Genomic DNA, 10,815 nt, shown 5'->3' on the forward strand with positions numbered 1-10,815 from the left:
ATCCAGTAATTCATCAATGACAGGAATGGGGAACTTATCTTTAATAGTGACCTTGTTGAGTTCCATATAACCTGGACACATGCGCCATGATCCATCCTTCTTGTGCACCAATACTACTGGAGCAGAGAAAGAACTTTGACTCAATTGAATTATACCAGCCTCTAGCATTTCTGCAACCATACGTTCAATTTCACTCTTTTGGACATAGGGATATCTGTACGGCCTAATGTTTGGAGGAACACTTCCTGGAATCATATGAATAGCATGATCATGATCACGAATAGGTGGGAGACCTTTGGAAGTCTCAAATACCTTGGAATGATTGTCCAGGACTTTTTGGAGATATGGAGAAATAGATAATTCCGATGTGGAAACATCTAGCGAACATAATTGTGCAATTACACCTCTTTGCTCCTTTTTTAGAAGCTTTGTCATACCATTAGAGCTGATTATCTTTCCTGGTTTCCCTGCAATACCCCTTAATTCAACTTCCTTTTCTTCCGTAGAAAATTTGATGAAAAGTTCTTGAAAATTAAAAGCTATTGTACCCAAGTGTTATAGCTCCAAATCTCACTCTTATGGTTTGTGATGCTGCACTTATGGCCTAGGGCAACCCCTCCTTCCAGACCTGGTCCAAAAATTTAAAAAACAGTGTTTTATTCCCTGTACGCGACTTTGCCCTGTGTTAAACGCGTGTACACGCGGGTCTGTCATACCCAACCCGCGTGTATCTATTAAAACACTTAAAAAAATATAATTTCCTCTTTTTCGGGCGGTGATCGCGGGTTTACCTGCTGGATCACCTGTTAGTGCCCGTGGCCCAACTGTTCCCAACCAACTCCTAACTAAAAAACTACTTTGGAGAGGGTATAAAAAGACATCAAAGGGAAGGCCAAGGGGAGAGAGAAAGGAGAGCAAGATTATTATGCTGAGATTTTTCCCTTAGACCAGGTCTGAAGTCCTTGGTGCATCCTGCACTTCCCCCATTTTGCATAGGAAACCCTTGTTTCCATGTGTATTGGTGATCATTCATCCTTGACATCATCATTGAGTAAGACTTGGAAGGAGCTCTTGCTGGAGGCTGGAGGCTGGAACGAATCCGGGAGGAAGCTTGCTTGGAGCCTGCTGAAGGTGTTCAGGTGATATCTTTCCGATATATGTACTCTATTTGCCTTTATATATAAAGAAACACGTCTTTGTTCCCGAATAATCTTTCTTTATGCTTATGAGATTCTTGTGTTGAATTCTTATGAAAGTAGTTACTTAAAGATTATTTATAACTAACTTTATAGCATAAAGATGATTTATACATAAACTTCTATACATGTACTGTTGATTTCTTTGATTTGTTTGTCTTGCAGGTCAGAGAAAGAAGAAGGGAACTCCAAGAAGGGTTTGCACCCTAACGGTCTTCTCGGACGTAGGACCTTAGGTATGTACCCTAAAACATTAGAATTTGCTTAAAAGAAAAAAAGATGGCTGTGTGTGTGTGTTTCTTTGTATAAGCAATTTTCAGTCTGGTAGAGTCTCAGCCCAAAGGACTCTAGGGGTACTTTCCCTTCAACCAGAATTGGCGACTCCGCTGGGGACAACATTCTTGTTGTTCCTAGTTTGGGTAGTCCTCAAGCCAATCTAGGCTCAGTGCCTCTGTTTGTTGGTTCTGACTGTTTGATATTTTCTTGAACTCCAAGCTGTTCCAGTTTTTCAGTTTGTGTTTTTTATTTTTCTTGAAACACTTCATATACGCACTTTTTCTGGATTACAGAAGCGTATATACGCAAGTTGCACTAAGTAAACCCGCGTATACGCAGGTTTCCTTAGTTACAGTCGCGTGTACACGCATTCTGCAAATAATTGCAGGCGCGTATATCACATAACTTTCAAGATTTATAATTTTTCTTTTGGCTGAATGTCTGTCTGGTGGTTTGGGTCAGTTTAAAGCAGTCAATTCCCAGTGACAGTTCTCTGTTTAACAGGGGGCATCTTGTTTCGAACTCTCTCTAGGAGTGCTAGTCTTGTTTTTCGTTGATTGCAAGCGTCATTGATTTTTGACACACAAGGTTTCTGTTTAAGAATCTTGATTGCTCTGTTTCGGCAGAGTGGGAAGATTGTCTTAAAATCTTTGTGTCCATTTTGTTTTCATGACATTTGTGTTTGCTTAACGAAATCATTTTTATGACCGTTTGCTCCTTCGTTTCGGGAAAGTTGTTTGTTACCATTTCCTTGAAACTTGTCTTTTGATTTCTTGGACTTTCATTGCTGCTTTTGATTGTCAAAAGCGACTTCGAACACATTTTATTTTTGTTGAGTTCTCATCATTTCATTGGTGTCAATTCACAAAAGTGTTTGGTTGTTTGTTTATCAATCATTGGTGTCAGTATTTTTGAGAGTTTTTCCTTTGAAAAAGACTTTTTGGTTTGATTGAAAGAAAATCTTTTGAAAGTTTTTGAGTTTCGCTTTCTTAAACTTGCTTCTCATCTGATTTCCTTTTTTGCGAAGTGAAAGTGCTTTGTTTTTTATCTTAAAGCTTGTTTTTATTGTTTGGACGAAATGATTAGTAACAAATCATCTTCTATCTAAGCATTTCAGTGGCAAGACAAAATTTGGTAAAGCAGCAACTTTCCTTCTTTGTTTTTAGAGTAGTCTTTGAATTGTGCATCCACATTTAGTTCTTGCATTAGGGAAAGATTTGCATCTCTTTTTAGGCATATTTAGTTTTGTTAGTTTTTGTGAGTGTGGAGTCTGAAAAGAAAAAGGAAATTTTTTTTGTTTATATTACAAGTGCCTTCTGAACCTCATAGAAATTGCTATTCATCGAAAACAAAAGTGCATGTGCATGTAGCTAGGTTTTATTAATTTCTTTTGCATCCATAAAACACCACAAGTTTCACCTCCATTACCTTTGACTTAAAGAACAGCCTAATAAAATCAAGCGCTTAATTAAAATCCACTAGAACTTTTTGTTTTAGTTATTACACCAACAAGTTTAGGATTTTAGGGCCTTGGATTAGGCGAGTGGAGAGTTAACTCTCCAAGGCCACACAAAACGTCAAACATAAGAGTCTGATTAAAGAGAGTAAATCCAATAGCGTCAGGGAGACCAGGAAGACTCCGGATCTGGGAGTTAAGCACGAGGGTCTGTGAAGACAGGGAAGAGAGATACCCCCTCTCCTACTTGTCCGAACTTACCTCACGACTGTTCCGCCTGGCTTCTGCGACGAGTTGGTACCCATAGTTGCCTTTCCTAGGGATCTGCATAGGTGGCTGCGGAGGGGAATCCCGTGGCACCTGAGGTCGACGTTGTATCACTCTCGACAGTACTTCCGGAGGGCACCCTTGCGAAGCTTGGGGGCTTGCACCGGCGCAGACTGTTGTTAGGAGGTCAGCGTAACTTCCTCTGATACCTTCGCTGATAGGACTGGGCCCTCATCATCCCAGACTATCCTCGGAAGGCCCTTTGATTCACTTTCTCGTATTTTGGTGTCCGGTCTCAATCACCCGGAGCGGAAATACTTGAAAGTTGTTTGACTGGCTGTATCTTTAGGAACTTTTTAGTGTGTGCTCTGTGCTCCTAGTTGGCCTAGCTTTTAATTTTTTGAGTCTTTAGATAAGATCATAACAAAAAATTCAAAGTGGCTGACCGGTCTCCTAGACGGTCTCGAAGACTTCGTGGTCTCTCGCCACCTAGTTTAGAGCCTTCTCCTAGAAGGCGCAGAGGGAATACTACCGGTGGGGTCCGTCCCACGCCGGCTGACGCATCGGGGATTGATCCTCCTCTCGGGGATATTAGCGGCCAAGCAAGGCCTGGTACTTTTGAACAAGAGAGGGACGCTCCAGTCTTTTCTCAAGTTCGCTTTCAAGCGGAGGATAACGTAGAGGTAGAAGAACTTTCAGAATCATTAGTGATTCCAAATTCTCCACTACCATCTAGTTACCCAGACGTATTGCAATACGTTGGGCCTCCATTATATAGACCAGCGAGTCCAGGTTACGCTACGCGCTTACCATTTATGATCACTACTGGAAGCATGGCTTCCACAAGTGCTGCGACTATGCAAACCCCAACATCGGTGCAAGGGGGAGGAACCATTTCCATCCCCTCCGCTTCCTTGTTCGGATCGTTTGCTAGCACATCTTTGGTTGGGTCTACCTCCATTCCGTCCACGAGTGGAAATGCCCAAACCAATGCTTTTAGTACTGGTTCCTTCCTTTTTGGCACCCAATCACAGGGTATTCCGTCAGTTCCGTTCAATGCCGCTACGTCCATGATGGGCGGATCGGCTTCATTTCAGGGTTTTCCTTTTGGAAGTGGTCATATTCCACATTCCAACCCAACGGTAGGATCCATGCCTTTTTCTTCAATAGGACAAAGCAGCAATCCTTTCCAAGGTTGGAATAACCCTGGGGCTAGTAACGCAGGAACTGCGAATCCATTCATCGGTCAACAAGGAAGTAGGCCGTATTCCACAGTTAGCATGTTTCAAAGTATTCCTCCCCTCGCTTCGGCTTGGAACCCATATCAGGGGTTATCGACTCCTTACAATTCTATAGGAGGAAACTTTGCAAGCTATGGAGCTTATACGGCAGGAGTTGGTCAAACTCCGAATTTTGCTGGACCACAAGGCTTGCCCTTTGGTTCAGCTGGTTCTACTGGTCACTTGGGGCAGCCTGGTGCCTCTCAAATCCCAGGACAATCTTTTCAGAACTTGGGGAGTTCTGCCCAGTCTGGGTGGAATCCCCTAGGTCCTCCTAGGCTTCCATTTCTGGCAACGTTAAACTTGCCAGATCTCACTAAGCTAACGAACGACCCTATCAGATACAATCCAGCCTGGCCTCCGGTCCCAACCAAACTCCCTTCGGACATCCCAAAATTCGAAGGGAAGAGTGGTGAAGATCCGGGCGATCATGTAACCACATTCCATTTGTGGTGCTCATCTAACTCCCTCATCGAAGATTCGGTTAGGTTGAGACTTTTTCAGCGCACCTTGACTGGTAATGCGGCTAAATGGTACATAGAGTTGCCAGGGGGCAGCTTTACATCGTTCGCAGACTTAGCTAATATCTTCTTGAATCACTTTCAGTTGCCTGTCCGCTATGATGCCGGAACTGAACTTCTGGCTACCTTTCGTCAGGATAAGGCAACCCACATTTCTGATCACATACAGGAATGGAGACGGAGAAAAAGGCTCATTAAAGCCGAAATCCCTCCGGAGTACCGTCTAGAGTGGTTTTTGAAGTCTTTGCAACCTGAGATCTCCAAGGATGTCTCCATGTCTGGGGTCTATTCTGAGGAGCAAGCCATTTTCAGGGCCCAGCAGTTAGAACTGATCTACTCTCAGTCTGGGATCCTCCAAAAGTACTTGCCAGATGCTCCTGGATCTAAGGTTGATTTAGCTAAACCAAAGCCAGGTCCGCATGCGGATGGTATCGTGGGGTCTGTAGACTCAACTACAGTGAACTTGCTAAATCAATTGCAGCAGTTGTCATTACAAACTGCTCCTAACAACCAAGTCACAATGTCTAGTCCTCCTGCTTCCCAAAATTCTTCCATTAACGCCGTCCAATCCAATAACCCCAAAGGAAATCAAAATTCCGATGGGAAAAAGAAAGGACGTGGTAAAAAGAAGAACTCGGATGGGCAGCCCGATGCAAATAAATCCGGCAACAACGCTGGTGGTGGTAAGGGTGAGTCGAGAAAGAAAGTCAAGTTTCCTTGCAAGTTATGCACTGGAGACCATCTAACTCATCTTTGCCCTAAAATCGAAGACGCTCAGCGCTTGTTAGCACAGCAAGGGACTTCTAGTTCGCAAGCTGTGTTGACTAACCCGTTTCCCCAAGGGCAGCAACTTCTTGCTGGCGCGAATTCGAATCCTGGGACCTCCTCAGGGGGCAACCAGGAAGGGGATAAGTCATCAAATGTTTTCATGATGGGTGCTCACGCTAATGTGGCCACACGGTCACGCGATTATGGTGAAGGTGAAAATTCTAAGGGTAAATCAGTTCCCGAAACTAACAACCCACTTCATATTGAGCGACCTTCTGTTGAGACTATACCTCGGGTGCCGAAAGGTTCAGCTAAACGCGCGACTATCAACCCTAATATTAGGGCAGCCCAGAATTACTCCATTGTCGAGGATCTGGCTCAGAGTCCATGTGCTATGTCCGCGTTAGAGGTTCTCCAGACATGTCCTACTCAACGAAGTGCCTTGCTATTGGCAATGGGGGCAGTAGATCCAAGTAATTCCTTAGCTCTCTCTTTTGATATGAGTAATGTCAAAAAGAGACTTCCTCATCACATGGCTTTCCAGATAAAGTCTACCTACCAGAAAACGAATATTTTCCGGACGGTTGTAGATGAGGGAGCTTCCACGTGTGTCATGTCTATGTCATGTTGGAAGGCCATTGGATCACCGACGGTTGTTCCTTCACCCACCCTATTGACAGCATTTGATGGTCACTCTCATAGACCGTACGGGATTATCCCGGCCTTTCCTATATGTGTTGGAGGAAAGGTCGTTAATATTGAAGTAGAAGTCATAGACGCTAACCTAGATTATAATCTCCTATTAGGAAGGAACTGGGTATACGAGATGGAAGCCGTTGTTTCGACTCTATTTCGTGTCATTTGCTTTCCTTATGAGGGGAAAATCGTTAAGGTTGACCAATTGGACTATTGTCCAGCTGATCCTCAAGCAAACTCTGACTCTACCATTCCTTTAGTGGGTAACCCCCGTCCGCCTATTGAGAGTCTAGGAGTCGGGATGTATTCTTCATTGATGGGTACGTTTAACCTTCCCCCTCCTACAGTTGGTATAGATACAATTTCATCCTCCAGGGATCCTTTACGGAGAGAGTTTGTCCAAACTCTTTATTCTTCGAATCCTGGAACCTTAGCTTCATCTGTGACCACATCAGGTGACGACAAGGTGGGTGAAATAGAATCTCTTATGTCTGCAGCAGAACCTAGATGTGAATCTATCGATAACGCTGTAGATAACCATTCTACTATCTCCTCTGGGAAAGAAATAGATGGTGATGTGGCTCATTTTCGGACCCCTGATTCCACCTCTGCATCGGATTGCTCGGATATTGTTTTTCCATCGGATGAAGCGATATTCGAAGCAATGACGGCCGTAGATCGACCTTTGGAAGATTTACATCGTCGGTTATACTTTCATTCCCCTGTGCATGAAGTAGAATCTCGGTCCTCCAGTTCGACTAGTGATGTTTGTACGGCCCCTTTGGCTCCGACACATTTATTTGCCGAAGAGAGTATATTGATTGGTTCGATCGTCGTACCTATAAACATCCCTAGGTGTCAGTTGGCGGAGCCCCCTGACGGGCTCTACCTCAAGAAGTATTTTGCTTAGTTTTTACCAGGCAATGGCTTCTTTGTATTTTATGTATATTTGTACATATCTTATCGAGCGTTTTTCTGATATCAGCACTTTTGGTCTGCTTTGGCAGGTGTTGATGGATGATTTGGTTTATTTTGGATTCGCCGATGGTGCTAGTCGGCACACTCGGAATCTTGCTTCCGCAGCTTGGGTACTTTATTACCCAACTGGTCAGTTGATGACATCGAGAGGCGTGTGTATCGGTCCTGCTTCAAACAATATGGCCGAGTATACAGCTGTTATCAATTTATTATCCGAGGCAATCTCTTACGGGATCGACTCGTTGGTAGTGTATCTTGATTCTCAATTGATAGTGTCTCAGTTAAATAACGTTTATCGGGTTAGAGATCCATCATTATATCGCCAATATTTAAGGGTGAGGTTGTTGCAAAGATCATTTATTTACATTAATTATTTGCACATTCCAAGATCTCAAAATTGGTTAGCTGATTCTATCGCTAATCAAGCATTAGACTGGCATATCAATCATTCATCATCATAAAATCATGCATCAAAAAGTCAAACTGTATATATATATATATCACAAAGCGTCTCGAGTGTACATATGTGTGTCCAAAAATATACAAAATTGGGACTCAAATGCCCATAATCATGTCAGGCATATCTAATGCCTCGGCTCTGGATGAGCAGCTAAATAACTGACTATAGCATTGGCCACGCGCCGAAAAACGCGAACCCAGTCACGTGGCATCCCAACCACATGACGCTGCATATCTGGAGGAAGGTCCTCTATCTCGGCCATCGGTACTTGATAGCTCAATCTCGCCAAGTGTCGCTGCACGTTGGCGAGGGTCCTTTCCGCATCCGCAGCCGCCTCTTCGGCTCCTCGGCCACGCCGTCCGTGCCGTGGGAATCCATCTGGTCGCACAGGCCCAATGTCTGAAACATGATCATCATATCAGTCATTTGAATCTCATCAAAAAATATATTTTTCAAAGTTCATCATTATGCTTGAAAAATCCTAAAAATCATAAAATCATAAAAATCAAAAAAATCTTACCAATCTCGCCCCATGCTGCATCTGGTGGCAGCACTAGGTCAGGATCTCCTCGGAAATCCAGTCCAGCATAGGGGTAGTCGTCTATGGCGATGATCTGTTGCTCCCACCAAGCAAAAAAGTCGTCGTCGAATGCATTCCTGGGCACTTCCCCCCCCCCCAGACGTTTCATCAAGTCAGCCCACCGGCCCATACGTGGATCACGTGGACTACTGATGGGAACTGCTACCCTGGGACGGAGTGCAGGAACCTTCTCGAAGAAAAATGTGCATAAAATGGTCCCATACCCAAAGTTCTTGGTCTGTCCCTTCCTGATAGAAGCAAGCTGCTCCTTCATGTTGGCAAGTAGGGGAGTACACCAGTCAAACACCGTGGTGAGACAGTCTACTGCTACGCTCATGTTTACTCGTGATGCCTGATGTAGCGAAGATGACCCGTTCACTCGAGCTATGGTGAACAGGATTATCCGCAGTGACAAACTCGCCACGTGTGGGATCGAGATCTGACTCCCGACCTTCCGATGACCTGGGCAGTAAAGTTGTACATAGTCGTCTACGCTGAGACTATTCCGGGTCCTGCCCCGGGAGTGGACTACCTCTCCCCTTCGGGAAAGGCCCGTGATGAAATATATATCTTCCACTTCTATCCTGAGTGGCATTTGATCAATCATAAAAGCTTCTTCCTCGACATCCCAGTAATCAATAAGTCTCTCGAGCAGACGCACATTTGCTTTCATATTCGGCAACTTAAAGAATTTTAACAATCCGCATCCCCGTAAGGCATCTAATGCCTCATCATTCTCCATAACTTCATTATCTACAGCTGAGTGCTCTCTTTCACGCCATGTGAGAGTCATCCTGGAAGAAAAAATCAAATTCATCCATTAGTTTTTTATATAAAATTTTTTCGCTGCGCACACGCGGTTTACCCTATACACAGTCGCGTGTAGGGCCGTCGTATACGCGATTTATATACATCCAACCCGCGTGTACGCCGCAGAGCAATTTTTTGCAAAAATCTAACGGTGAAACATTAATTAAACTTCCTAAAAACTATCACAATTGATTGCAAGACAAGTTTAGTGCTTACCTGGAAGTTTTCGGCAAGTTTGAACGGTTGAATAAGTCACGGGGAAAGTTTGCTCCTTTTGCTCCACAATTTGCTCTCCAAGTCAAACGGTGAAAATGGTAAGTCCAAAATTTCTTTTTATAAGTTTTGAAAATGTAAAATTTTTTCAAAATTTTATTTTGTTTGGTTTCATGTCACTTTTAACTTGGGAGCTTGGAATGTCGAGATTGAGTTGTTTTTCAGGACATTTTGGACATTTTTCGACGATTCGAGGCGGTTCCATGACTGCTGACCCGTCATGGCAGGTATCGTGTTCTCACTGGCATATAGGTTAGGGACACCATCTTTCCGTTGCATTATGCATACTAGCCTCCATTTGACCGATACATCTGCCGTAGGGTCGACCCCATCATGTTATGGTTCGCAAGCCATTTTCACTCGCCGATTCTTTAAATCATGACATGATGGTAGAGCCATCCTTTTACATGGGCATCCTAGTTAGCACCTCACTGACATTTGTTGCCCATGCTGCTTCGTTTTGAGTAGGCTCGGGAGTCCTCTGTAGTCCCGCCATGACTTATGCGTTGAAGACTCATTCTTCCTGGCTTCTTCGCTTCGTTCTGGCCTTATACCCTAGAGGCTCCTATGTGTGTTGAGTTGTACTTCTGCATTGCATGTTGACCATTTGCACCTTTTGGCCTATAACCGGCTTCACTTGGACTCGTGTTTAAGCCCACTTTTGACCATGACGTCTGCAAAAAATCAACCTTGCATACCCTTGACCTCTGCAGCTTGACATACCCAGATCCGTGGAAGGGACATACCTCTGAGTGTCACTGACCAGTTTTTCACCTCCCTGCATTGAGCATAGGAACGTTCCTTTCCCAGGAACTAGAGCATCTGTTTCACCGACACTCGTTCTTTCCACTGTACCATAGCATTCTTTTATTCTTTTTCCGGCTTATCAGAAAAAGACAAAAAAATTAAATATTCCAAAAAGAGCGGGAACAGGGACATTATTTCCATTTATTGTTGGCAGCTAGAGTCAGTCGTGTCGCCCTTGAACAAAGCACTCGAAACAAAGTCTCCTCCGCATGGGTGGGATTTAGTTTGACTTAGGTAAGCCATAACCTTGTTATCGAGTCAGTTCTCCCCCGATTGGTTATCTCTTCCAATCATATGGAGGGTTCGTTCGTGCCTCCTGCATGACGAACTTATACAGATTCATTATATGCTGCCACATAGTCACATTGAGTCGTGCTTTTGTTCAAGGGAAGTTAGCCTGAGTCGGCCTTTCTGCGGTGTCTCTTGACTCATTTTTCAGTCGGCCAT

Source organism: Pinus tabuliformis, chromosome 1_1 (assembly GCF_031772625.1).
Source record: "Pinus tabuliformis cultivar Carrire ecotype Pingquan chromosome 1_1, CPIR1, whole genome shotgun sequence".
Lineage (NCBI taxonomy): Eukaryota > Viridiplantae > Streptophyta > Pinopsida > Pinales > Pinaceae > Pinus > Pinus tabuliformis.